The 12,908-nt window shown below is 46.7% G+C and overlaps 1 protein-coding gene across 3 annotated transcripts in view; it reads left to right on the plus strand.

Annotated features, from left to right (window-relative positions):
• The first annotated feature begins 7,626 nt into the window (after positions 1-7,626).
• Positions 7,627-12,908, plus strand: part of Sorbs1 (sorbin and SH3 domain containing 1) — a 226,687-nt gene continuing 221,405 nt past the window's right edge. For 2 of the 3 annotated variants that reach the window (XM_029472826.2, XM_085833983.1), the window contains exon 1: positions 7,627-7,755. The gene's annotated coding sequence lies outside the window, so the exon portion shown is untranslated. Of the gene's footprint in view, positions 7,756-7,818; positions 8,056-12,908 lie in introns of those variants that run through there. The other variant, XM_029472830.2, reaches the window with a different exon arrangement.

Here is a 12,908-nt window from a genome sequence, read left to right on the forward strand (position 1 = left end):
ATATTATTCCATTATTGGAAAGGAGCAAAGTACTGACGCATGCTACAAAGGTGAGCCTTATAAATGGGTGGAGCCAGGCAGAAGAGCAACCTGTTGTATGATTCCTTTCATTTGAGATGTTCAGAGCAGGCAAATCTACAGATACAGAAGATATAGCAGTGACTGCCAGGGATGGAGAGGTGAAGGCATGTGTGAGGTACCTGCTGGCAGGGATAGGAATAGGATATGATTTTTACAATGATGAAAATGTTCTGGAGTTAGATAGCTGTGTTAGGTGGTCATACAACCTTACAAATTGGCTTGCTGACCATAATATTTACCACAGTTTTACAACTGACTATGAATCTATCAATCTCTCCCAGGAGACAAAGCATAGCAGGGGTGGGTGGAATGGGCTTCATCCCCATTTTCTGGTTCTCCAGCTCTGAGTGAGGACCTGGAGAACTGTAGGCAGCTGTCTTAGTCAGGGTTTCTATTCCTGCATAAAACATGAACAAGAAGCAAGGTGGGGAGGAAAGGGTTCATTCGGCTTACACTTCCATACTGCTGTTCATCACCAAAGAAAGTCAGGACTGGAACTCAAGTAGGTCAGGAAGAAGGAGCTGATGGCCATGGAAGGATGTTCTTTACTGGCTTGCTTCCCCTGGCTTGCTCAGCTTGCTTTCTTAGAGAACCCAAGACTACCAGCCCAGGGATGGCACCACAATGGGCTAGGCCCTCCCTCCCCACTTGATCACTAATTGAGAAAATGCCTTATAGCTGGATCTCACGGAGGCATTTCCTCAAGGGAGGCTCCTTTCTCTGTGATAACTCAAGTTTATGTCAAGTACAGCAGCCAGTATAGCAACCATATAATGTTTATAACTTGGATAGCAGAGAGTTCTCTTTCCACAACCCCAGCCTTGCTTGTGTGGCGATGTGCCCAGCCTTTCTGACCTTTGGTTGTCAGAAGTCTAGATGCAGCAACTTCTGGGAAGACTCACTGATCCAACATTCACCTCACAGTCTTATCTAGGGTCATACTGAATCCAAGCAAAGGGGCTGCCTCTGGCTCTGCTGGGGCTCTTGCGTTCCTCTATGAGAGCTTATTGGCAGCACTCTTTCTCTGTGCTGTAGGCAGCTGGAAAAAACTGGTTCTCTTTTATACAGAGTCCACCTGTTCTTGCTCTATCTTTCACTGGTCATTATTCCTGGATCCTTCCTTTCTTCCTCCCTCCCTCCCTCCCTCCCTCCCTCCCTCCCTCCCTTCCTTCCTTCCTTCCTTCCTTCCTTCCTTTTGATGCTGGGAATTGAACTTAAGGCCTTATAGGTATGCTAGGCAAGCACTCTATCTCTGAGTTTACATTCCCAGTCTGATTAATTTTTTTCTCACCTGCAGAGCCAGGCAGGCTAGGCAAACCTTGCTTTCACTGCCAAATGCCCCTGGGAATAGGCAACTTTCCCATACTTCCTCTCACTGAGTGCCTCAGGGGGGTCAGCTAGTCAGGGAAGCAGGCAGTAAGATTCCCTAAGAGGTGTGGCCTGGGGACAACACTGCTATGCCGGGCAATGGGTTGAGGTAATAAAGGAATTAAGTTTTACTGAATGGGGACAAGGCAGCCATGTTTGGGGCAGGACAGATGTGCTGAGGTAATGAAGGTCCTGAAACCTTGTGAGTACCTCAGCCGTCTCTCTCTGTTCTTTCCACTCGGTACTTCTTTTGATAAATGCTCACGAAGCAGAAACTCCCATCCCGAGGCATCCTTGTGACTTAATTTGGTCTTCTGCAACGAGTCCCTCAGTGAACTCTTCCAATTACCTCTGATAAGTCTCCCGCAGCTTCTGGAAAGCCAGTTACTCTCTTTAACATCACTGCTGTTGGTTTTTAAAACCTTATTAAATTTACATTTGTTTCCTAAGGTTAGTTGCCCCGTTCCTGAAGTTGCTGTATTTTCCCTGCCAGACCATCCGACATGGTCTCTCTGGCTCTCTGCATTCTCTGTCCTTTTTCTCTTTCTCTGTGTCAACCTCCCCACATTCCTCCTCCTGCATCCCCTCCCCCCTCTCCCCAGCCTCAGTTGGAAGGCTTCTTGGAGAGTTGTCAGCTGTGGGTACCCACCCTAAACGTGGGTTTCTCAAGTAAACAGTCCATGAGTTAGATTATTCCACAGAAGAAAGTCTTCTGAGACATTTTCTAACCGACGACTCTCAACTCTCCTGTCCCAACCAGAAGAGATACATCTCTTAGCAACACCTTCAGCAGGCCACCTTGTCTTTATATCTGCTAAGTTCCCAGCCAAGGGTGTGGGCCCTTCTCTAGGGACACACACTGGTTACACACTGTGCCAACACAGTGGCTGACAGCTTTGCAGCCTGATTTCTACCAAAGGCCCATTTTTTAAATCATAATTATTTTGACTCTCTAAGAACATGTGAAAATGTCCAAGTCAAACCTTGCACTCTCGGTCAAACACAATATAGTACTTGGGGTTCCCTTGTGAATGCAAGCCTTCACCCAAGGAACAGTATAGAACACATCTGAATACATGTTTGTGGGTGATAAACACGGGGCTGATAACTGGAATCTTGGTGTTAATGATTTATATTTATTCTGAGTAGTCATGTATACATCCTCATTGCTCTTGTTGTTTTTGACCTGGCTCCTGAGACATGTCCTGACCAATCTCCACTCCCCACTCATTCCATCAAGTTTCCCTAAGGCAGTGACTATGTTCATAGTCATAGGCTTTCAAAGAATGTGGAATTCTTGGAAGTGACATTCCATTCCATCAAGCCTTTTTTCTTTTCTTTTCTTTTCTTTTCTTTTCTTTTCTTTTCTTTTCTTTTCTTTTCTTTCCTTTCCTTTCCTTTCCTTTCCTTTCCTTTCCTTTCCTTTCCTTTCCTTTCCTTTTCTTTCTTTCTTTCTTTCTTTCTTTCTTTTTTTCTTTCTGTGGTTCTGGGAATGGAACCCAGGCACTGAGCTATAGTATGGTGTGTGTGTCCATTGTTTATATCAGTTCTGTACATTTTAGGCATAAATTTTGCCCTCCCCTGTACTGCCATGCCTAGATGAGAATCTGTTCATTAAGGAAATTTTACTGTTTCTAAAGTTTGCCACTGTCATCTAGAGATCTGTCACTAAAGCTGTGCAACCCCAGGGATAGACAGAAGGAAGGCTGGTGACTCAGGTTGTCTGTGCAGCCTTGTTTCTTCCTCTCTTGATTCCTCAGGGAGATAGATGGCCTGTGGGTGACTCTAGAGCTTGGTGCTGACTCCGGTTTGTATGCAGGACTCTCCTGCTTCATAGTTTACTTCTGTTTCCAGTAGTAGAAGACACTGCTGGGAACAATCTGAGGCACATGAAGTGAAAATGAGGAGTTACTAATGAGATTAAATTAAACTTAAGTAGATTTTTTTTTTTTTCAGTGTGAGAGGAACAGTAGTAAGGCCCATTATGATGAGCGGCCCAGGCTGAGAGTTTGTGGCATTTACAGTCTACGTAAAGAGGGGCGGAGGAATAAAACTACAGAGAAATACACTACGTCATGTCAAATATGCGACGTTCCACATGAAAGATAGAGGTGAAGTGTTGTGGGTCTGGGATGCAGGGGCCTCCCCATATCCCTGGGGAGCTGGGAATGAAAGTGAGCTATACGAGAGACACAGTTGTGATATAGAGAGCCCTCATCTATAATCAAGGCCAGTGGTGCTTGACCTATGGGTCGTGACCTCTCTGGCTGTCTCATATTCTACATATCATATATTTACATTATGATTCATAGCAGTAGCAAAATTACAGTTATGAAGTACTAACGAAATAATAATTTATGGTTGGGGGTCACCACGACATGAGGAACTCTATTACAGGGTTGTAGCATTTGGAAGGTTGAGAATGAATGACCTCAGTTTTACCCCTTAGGCCCTGGGGTCTCCTCGCCTTAAGACCAGTTACATTATTTATAGGGCCCAGTTCTTTGATCAAACCTAGGGCCTAACACATGCTAGGCAGGTGTTCTACCATTGAGATATATCCCTAACCCAAGGGTCTAGTTCAAAATAAAAATTCAGGATCTTTTGTATGAAAATAAAAGAACTCCAAGAGAGGCAATCACACCATTAAAGCAAGTGTGGGGTATTTCTCAGTGTAGGCTGCTTGCCTTTCGTGTGGCCTTGGCCCACGTCCTAGTCAAGGTTTCTGTTGCTGTGATGAAACACCATGACCAAAAGTAACTTGGGGAGGAAAGGGTTTATACGGTTTATACTTCCACATCATAGTTCATCACTGAAGGATGTCAGGGCAAGAACTCCAACAGGGTAGGAATCTGGAGGCAGGAGCTGATGCAGAAACAAATGGAGGGGTGCTGCTTACTGGCTTGTTCATCATAGCTTGCTCAACCTGCTTTTCTATAGAACCCAGGAATCACCAGACCAAGGATGGCACAAGGATTCACAGTGGGATGGGCCCTCCCCCATCAGTCACTAATTAAGAAAATGCCCTATAGTCCTATCTTATGAAGGCATAGCCTTCATTGAGATTTCCTTCTCTCTGATGACACTACCTTGTGTCAAGTTGACATAAAACTAACCAGCACAGCCTACGTGAACTTGACTGGTTCTCTGCCTCCTTAGGCCTCACCTTGGGGCAACAGGGAGACGACAGAACTTACTCTTGCCACATCTATAGCACCAGGCCTCCCTCCCAGATGAATCAGTGAATGGCTGGAGATAGGAATGAGTCGTCTAATTAAACCTAATAATTTCTTAGGTTGCTTTTATTGTGAACTATTATTAGACCACAGTTTGGGAGCTGCTCTTTGAGACTGGGTCTCACTGGGTAGCCTAAGCCGACTTTGAACATTTGCCCCAGTCTTCCAAGTGCTGGTATCACAGAAGCAAGCTACCATATTCTGGTCTTCATGGAAGAGATGTCTTAGATATGTTTTGCTTCCTCTCTGTCTCTTCTACTTGCCACCTTCCTGTCTTTTCCAGATTTCTCTGTCTCTCTTAGACACCTCACTTTATGCTTTCCCGTGAGGAATGGGACAGTTGCTGAAGCTACTAAGGGGTTAGTTCAAGAGTTCAACCTCTTTTTAGGTCTCTTGAGTTTCAGTTTCTCATTTCTAAGAATGGCCTTGAGTAGAATTCAAAATTTCCTGAGTACAGTCTGGTGTTTCATTTTTAAATAATTATTTTTTTAAAAAGTTCACTGGATAATCTGATAACTTTTTGTTTGTTTGTTTGTTTGTTTGTTTTTTGAGATAGAGTTTTACTCTGTAGCCTGGGCTCTCCTGGAACTCATTCAGTAGATCAGGCTGGCCTTGAACTCAGAGATCTGCTTGCCTCTGTCTCTGGGATTAACGGCATGTGCTACCACCACTTGGCTTGATAGATGTTTATAAAGGGAAAAAAATCAGAAAAACAAAGATGAACAAAAATATTTATACATAATTCTAGAGGAAAAATTGTAATGAGATTTTACACATCAGTTTTCAATCATCCTTCCCATTCAATAATATAAGCATTTTTGAGTGTTGCTATGGAAACAGCGGGCCATGGTGGCTTACTGATGGTTGTGAGCCATTGTGTGTGCACTAGAAACTGAACTGGGTACTCAGCAAGAGAATAAGCGCTCTGAACTATTAAGCCAATTCCACAGCTCCCCACCCCTTTAAAATGACCAAAAATACTTCCTCATTTTTCATAGCTACCTAGTATTCTGTTAAATGGTGTATATTTAATGTATATAAGTACAGTGTAGCTGTCTTCAGACACAACAGAAGAGGGCATCAGATCCCATTATATACAGATGGTTGTGAGCTAACATGTGGATGCTGGGAATTGAACTCTGGACCTCTGGAAGAAGAGTCAGTGCTCTTAACCACTGAGTCATCTCTCCAACCCCAAACTGAACATTGAGTTGTTCTGACATTGTGTGTATGTGTGTGTGTGTGTATTCTAAACCTTGTTGCCTCAGTTTCTCTGCCTTCTATTTCCTCTCTCTTTGGACAATCTCCTAGTATCAATGTGCCTTTAGCTATGTTTGTTGTTAGGTGTGTAGCAGTGCATATAAACCTCACAGCCCTGGTGCAACAGTGCACAGCAGGCCAGACAGGCACATTAATACTTGTTGCTTTATTACTTTATAGACCAGAGAGCTGGTTGTCCAGACTGTAGCATAAGGTAACAGCAGAGCCTGGGAAGTGTGTTTTACAAAGCAACAGGGTGAGGTCTGGGCGAGGCAGAGTCGTGTGCTGAGGGACCCCGGGTTCTCTGGAGGCTTCTTGTTTCCTTGGTTATAGCACGAGCTCCCAGACAGCTTAGAAGTCTTCAATTAAAATACACAGACAACAGAATGGAGGACAGCAGGTGCTCAGCCAGGACCTGTCACTGTTCCCTGACATCTAACAACCTTTACAGACAGGGTTCCCCTTGCCTGTGCACTCACCAGGTCCTATTCTTACCTCACCACACAGCCTGCTAACTAGGAACACAGTTGGGCTGAAGATTCTTGCCCAAGATAGCAGAAAAGAATTAATTGTGCTCAGGTGACTATTCTGTTGTGTTGGAAAGTTTTAAGTCAAGTTGACACAGGCTCAGGTCATCTGAGGGGAGGGAACCTCAATTAAGAAAATGCCTCCATAAGATGGGGCTGTAGGCAAGCCTGTAGGGCATTTTTTTAAATTAGTGACTGATGGGGGAGGTTCCAACCCATTGTGGATGGGCCATCCTGAGCTCATGGTCTTGGATTCTATATGAAAACAGACTAAGCAAGCCATGGAGAGCAAGCCAGTAAGTGGTATCCCTCTGTGTCACCTGCATCAGCTTCCTGATTCCTGCCCTGTTTGAGTTCCTGTCCTGACTTCCTTCAATGGGGAACAGTGTTGTGGAAGTGTAAGCCAAATAAACTCTTTTCTCCCCAACTTGCAAAGTGGTGCAGCCAATAATCCGCTCTAGAGGCTGAGTTAGGAGGTTGGCCTGGGGTGTGAGTATGTGGGGCAGCCTCTAATCCCAGAAGGTGGAATTAAGGATCATCTTTGGCTGCACGGTGAGTTTGAGGCCACACTAGAATACGTGAGCCGTTTGTCCAAAAAAAAAAAAATAAAATAAAAAAAATAAAACGAGAAACTAGTAACAACGTCTTTGTCACAAGGCTGGGAAAATCAAATGAGAAAATATAAGAAAATAGGGAGCATTAGGCAACTGTCTGGTAGAATATAATCAGACTGACAGCGCCATTGGCAAGCTTTTATTCACTACATTTTATCAAGAGGAATTATGGTGCCATTTTACAGATCAGCAAAAGGGCACAGGGTTAAATAATTTGTTTATAGCTAGGACACACTGTTATTTTACGCTTACTGTTCTTTTCAAGCTCTCTGTGGGCAAACCCTTATAGAGACCACAGGGCCAGCGTCTGGAGTCACTCGCGGGCAGCCCAGGGCAGAAAGGGTTAGCGGGTGCGCGCGCGTTATCCGCGGGGATCCGCGGGCGCGCGCCCCGCTCACAGGGACGCAGGCTTGGCGGCGGGCTCTTCCTCGCCTCCCCATTGGCGCACACGCCCCTTCCTGTCACGGCCGGCCAGGCCCCGCCCCCTGGGCGCTGCCGGAGTGGACGGTTCCAGGCCATGCTAATGAGGGGCTGGTCGCCGCCGCCCATTGGCCGGCCCCAGTGTCGGTGAAGTCAGCTCGGAGTAGCAGAAAAACAGAGCGGGGCTGACTGCAGCGTGGAGCGCGAGCCGGGCTGGACGCGCGCAAGCCCTTGCCGGGGACCCGCGAGGTAAGCGGGCGGCGGCTGCGCTCTCCGGCGGCAGCTCCCGGGCGGGCGCAGCGGGCCCCCGGAGCGGCGCCTTTGTTCCGCGCGCGGAGGAGGTGCTTTTAAAGGGCCAGCTGTTGGAGGGACCTGGGGGCCCCCCTTCTCCCAGAGCATCCCTGGGTGGCCGCGGGGGACCTTCGCCGAGCCGTGTCTCCCGGCTGCTCCGTGTCCTCTCTCCCCATCCCTTCAAGAAAAGTTGCTAGGACGCGGGGAGCTTTGGGGATTCCAGGTTTCTTTATGCCTTTTCGTTTTTGGTAGGTGAAGGTAAGTGCGATCATGGCCTCTGCTTAGGAGGGAATGTCCACCCGCTTCAGCCTGGCTGCAGTGTGGGTGGATGGAGACGGGAGAGCCCTGGTGGGTTTGCGTTGGAAAGTGAAACTACTGAGGGTCTTTTCTGCAGTGGCCAGAGGAAGAAGGACGCAAGTGTCAGGATGGAGGCATCTCAGGTGTATTCATTCATCAGCACACCCTTCCACTCCATCCCCAAAGCCGAGGGCGGCGGGAGGGGGGCAAGGACTACGCTGCTGGCCCAGACCAGCCTGCATCCGCGCGTGTTGGTGGGTGTGTGTCTGGGTATACGGTGCTTCCGCTCACCGCCCAGGCCCCTTCATGCTTCCCTGGATGACTGGATGACAGCATCTTGCAGGGCAGCCCATCACCAAAGGGACCTAAAGCTACTCCTTTCTCTTATTTCCCAGGCTGTCCCTCCCGGGGTTTCCAACGTCTTCTCCCTGATAAGCGGTGGTGACATTCGAGATAGGAGGGAAAGGAGGCTTAAAGTCATTATGCTTCTTTGAAGGGCGATGTGCTGTCGATTTCTGTATCCTGGAACCTCTGCGTGTCATACTATGCCTTTGAAATTCATCAGTGCTTTTTCCGGGCAGACAGAATTTATTATGCATTGCTACATAGAAGCAGAAGATCCCTCTGAGCCGGCTCATTTCATCCTGTCCGAGGGTTTTCCCAGCATGTTCTGGACGAGCCTTTGGATTTTTTGTTTGAATCGCTGAGCTCTGGGATGCCCCTGTTGTCACTGTCACACGGCCGACCTACCGAAATTGCTAAAATTGATTTCACTGTCAGTAGGCGGGAGGTTCATCTAGAGACACCATAGAACCTGCCAGGCATGTTAGGCCGCTGACTGATCCCCCCACCCATCTTCCAGTCCCCAACACTGGTGTGTCCTTTTTCTTCCTTGGAGAAGGCCAGGGACAGCTTGTCTTACCACATGCTTTTTTGATTTTTTTAATACCCCCTCTTTACATTTAAGTGTGTGTTTTGGCCGGAAAGATATCGAGGTGGTGATCGAAGGGTGGATTAAAAGTGGGGTGGGCAGCAGCAGGGGACAGCAGTGCCAATGACAGAAAACACACATTGGGAGATTTTATAGCTTCAGCCTTCAGTGAGTGAGTGAGATGTCTACAGGGTGAGGTGTGTTGGCTGTGAGGGGGAGGGGTGGAGGAGGAAGATACTGCCAACAGTTTTTTTGCCCCACCCTCCTGCTGCCGCCTTAAATAACTCCTGGCCAGCCCAGCCCTGAGGTCTTTTTGAGCCTGAGGGGAGAAAGGTGGTCTGTTAGCCCACCTCTGCCTGGGGCACCTTTGATGCAGATTAGGAAGGGTTAGTAGTTCTTAGGGTAGGGAGTCAAAGATGGTATATTCCTTAGCCTAAGGACCTGTGGTAACAGTCTGGTGACTTCCCTGCAGGCCATTAGTACCTGAAAGAAGTGCTGGTTGCCCTCTGTAGGACAACCCCCTTTTGTTGGCTCTACCTCCTTTTTTTTTTTTTTGTTTTTTTTTTTTTTTTGTTAAAGCAGTTGAATTTCTGTAAACTTTTTGAAGAGATTGGGAATATTGGGATGGGGTTGTAAATATGGCAAAGAAGAAAAGAAAATTGCTTCTTCCTGGCAGAACAAAGACCGGTTCAGCTCTTCTGTTTCTTCTCCAAAATAGAGTTGGATGCAGATTGCTGGGTGTGGAGAGATAGGGTCCGGGGAGGGAAGAGAGCTTCGCTTGTGGCACTGGTAGTGTCCTTGTCTTCGAAACACCACTCTCCCTGGACCCTTCTCTGGATGTGGATGTGGAAGGCACTCACTGGTAATTTAGGATTTAACTAGCCTTCAAGGAGGAATAGATGATCAAAAAAAATTTTTTATTTTGGATGTAAGCTTGTACCAGAAGCAGGCTGGCTTTGGCTCTGGTCAGCATCCTCTGGGCCTTGAGCTGAGCTTGTGGCATATGCTCTGTTCCTGTTGGTAAAATAAGAGACTTTAGAGTGGTGACTTTCTAGGGTTCCCAAAAGCACCATTTAGTTTAAGTTCACAAGTACATTTTGTGACGGCGATGTTAGATTCTTTGCTGTTTGCTTGTCAGATGTTAAATTCTGAGTATTTAAGCAAGACCACTGAAGAAGCACTCGAGAGCTCGGGCTCCTGTTGGAGTCAGACTACCTTTTCCTTGATTGGTGCGATTCATGTGGTTTTAGAGTATGTAAATAATTCAGGGCTAGAGTGATCCAGAGTGAGAGACGTGGACGTCGGAGCGAGTTGGTATGTGGGGGAGGTGAGGATGGGATGACAGATTGCGGAGGAAAGGGCATTTCTATAATTCATTCCCTCCCCGCCTGTGTTTTATTTATGATTGCACAGGTGAGCGTTTAAATATTGGGAACATGGGGAGGGGGACCATGATTGATCTCTCGAGGCCCTCACTGAGGAGTGATGCTGGGGAGGTGTGGCCATTTGTCTGAGGTCTTTCTCGCCTAGCAAGGTGCAGAGGGGGATAAGGATCTGGGTCTTGTGGTCCAGAGTAAGGCCCTCCCTTTTGTGAGAGGAGCCTAAGATGGGAAGGAGAAAGATGAGGAGGGAACAAGAGATGAAGGGGGAGACTGGAGACTCCATAGCTTCAGCCTTTGGAGCCAGGAGTAGAGCAGTCCTGTGTCCTTGGAATGAAGTAAGGATCAGAGCCCCTTAGATGAGTGTATGTGTGTGTGTATATGTGTGATGAGTGTGCTCGTGTGTGCCCATGGGCGCATGTGCACGTAAGTGTGTGTGTGCGCGTGTGGGTGATGTGGAGGTGTTAAGTGCCCTGATCCTGCCACAGATTTTCCTTGCTGACTCTGATTGTAGAATGAGGTTGAAGCTGCTTGATCAGAGCCAAGCAAGACCTTTAGCCAGAGCCGGGAGAACTCAAACACTCAGGGGCGTTAGGTGTGCTGAGGAGAGGGCTGAGGAGAGCTGACGTTGGGCCCAGTTCTGCTGCAATTCCAGTTTTGTGTGTGTGTATTTTTTTTTTGTTTGTTTGTTTGTTTGTTTGCTTTTACATTTCCGATACAAGCCTTAAAGTTTTCCATGGAATGAATCTCTTTTTCATGGAGGTAGAATTTTCCCATCTAACCTTCCATCATACATTCTCTGAGAGAGCATTTCATGTCTTGCCTTTTCAGAGGAGAGCTCCTGAACGGTGGCTCATCATCTTTAGGAGGTAGGGAGGCCCTGGCCTGTGACCTGCGTTAGTGCTAAACCTCACGTTTCAGTGAGCAATTAAAGGGTGGGGAGCAGTGGGTAACCAGAGCATTAACTATTCAAAGGCAAGGATAAAAGATGATAATTCTTTGACGTCTGGGGCCCAAGCCAACAGCCAACAGTGAGGAGCTTGCCTTCCTCGGGCCAGCTCCCAGGTATGAAGAAGTCTCTCTGTGGCTTCTTCAGGCTTCAGGCACTTTGTGAGGCCCTGTATCTTGTTGTTTTCGAGGCTTTTCGCCTGCATATCTTTCCTGTGGCCGTTTGTTTTTTTTTTTCTCCCTTCCTCTTGTGTTCTTCTCCTTGCTCTCTTCCCTCATCCTCTTAGTAATATATCTTTGTAGTGTGTTTTAGTGTATTATTGCCTCATTAAAATTTCATGTTCTCTGTTCTTAATTTAAAAGCAGTTTATGTCTTTGACTATATATGTATTTTACACGCAAAACAAAAAAGCAAACCCAATTAAACTGCTTTTTATTTCTGTGTGGCCTTCCATTGATTTTCCCCTCCCCCTTCTTGTCTGAGGTCAGCACTGACTCTTTCTAGAGAAAAAAAAAACCTTCTTTTTTTTCCTAAAGTCTCTGTCATGTGGTTATTGTTTTAAAAACAAAACCAGCTATAACAGCAGAACACATTTCCACCCTTATATTGTGAGCCACCAGGGACACCCTGTCCCAAGAAGTGCATCCTGTTTCTTCCTTCAATGGAAGAAGCATTGTTAATGTGTTTCATAAGAAGGCTTAAACTGTACAAGGGCTAGTGGTAGATATGGGTCTCTTGTCAGTGAGTCTGGTGGGAAGAGGGCAGGCTACTGCCATCCAGGGAGAATTGAGTGTGATGATTGTGTTTCCTAGGCTAGACTAACCCAACTGTCTGTAGCTGGACACACAACCCTCTAGAAAAGAGATACTTACCACTTTTCCAATGAATGTTGGGTTGAACTCAGGCCTATCCTGTGCCCACCTTAGGCAGAACCATACACCAGCAGGTTGCTGGGGTAAAACTCTAGATGCTGTGATGTGTGATGGAAGTGTATTGAGGTTTTTGTTTTTTGTTTTTTTGAGACAGGGTTTCTCTTTGTAGCCCTGGCTGTCCTGGAACTCACTCTGTAGACCAGGCTGGCCTCGAACTCAGAAATCCGCCTGCCTCTGCCTCCCAGGTGCTGGGATTAAAGGCATGTGTGCCACCACTGCCTGGTGTGAATTGAGGTTCTTAATGTCTTTCTGTTTCTGGTTTATTACAGACAAGATAGAGTCTTTTAAACATTTTGTTTATTTTAATATGTGTGTGTGTATGTCTGTCTGTCTGTCAGTCTGACTGTGGACATATTTCATATGTGCATATCTCTGCAGATGCCTTTGAAGGCCAGGAGAGGGTGTCAGATCTCTGGGAGCTCGAGTTATAATAGGCAGTTTCTCGTTATCTAACATTGGTGCTGGGAATTGAACTCTGGTCCTCTGCAAGAGTGGGAAGCACTCTTAACTGCCCAGCCTTCTCTCCAACCCCATCATTGAGTCTTTATGCTCAGTGGTCAGTGAGTTCAGTGCCTAAAGGGACCCTTAAGAGCAAGAAGGTACCTTGAAGTCTCCACTTTTTA

The sequence above is a fragment of the Mus caroli genome, unplaced genomic scaffold, assembly GCF_978045245.1.
Source record: "Mus caroli unplaced genomic scaffold, Mus_caroli_1 scaffold_20, whole genome shotgun sequence".
Classification (NCBI taxonomy): Eukaryota; Metazoa; Chordata; class Mammalia; order Rodentia; family Muridae; genus Mus; species Mus caroli.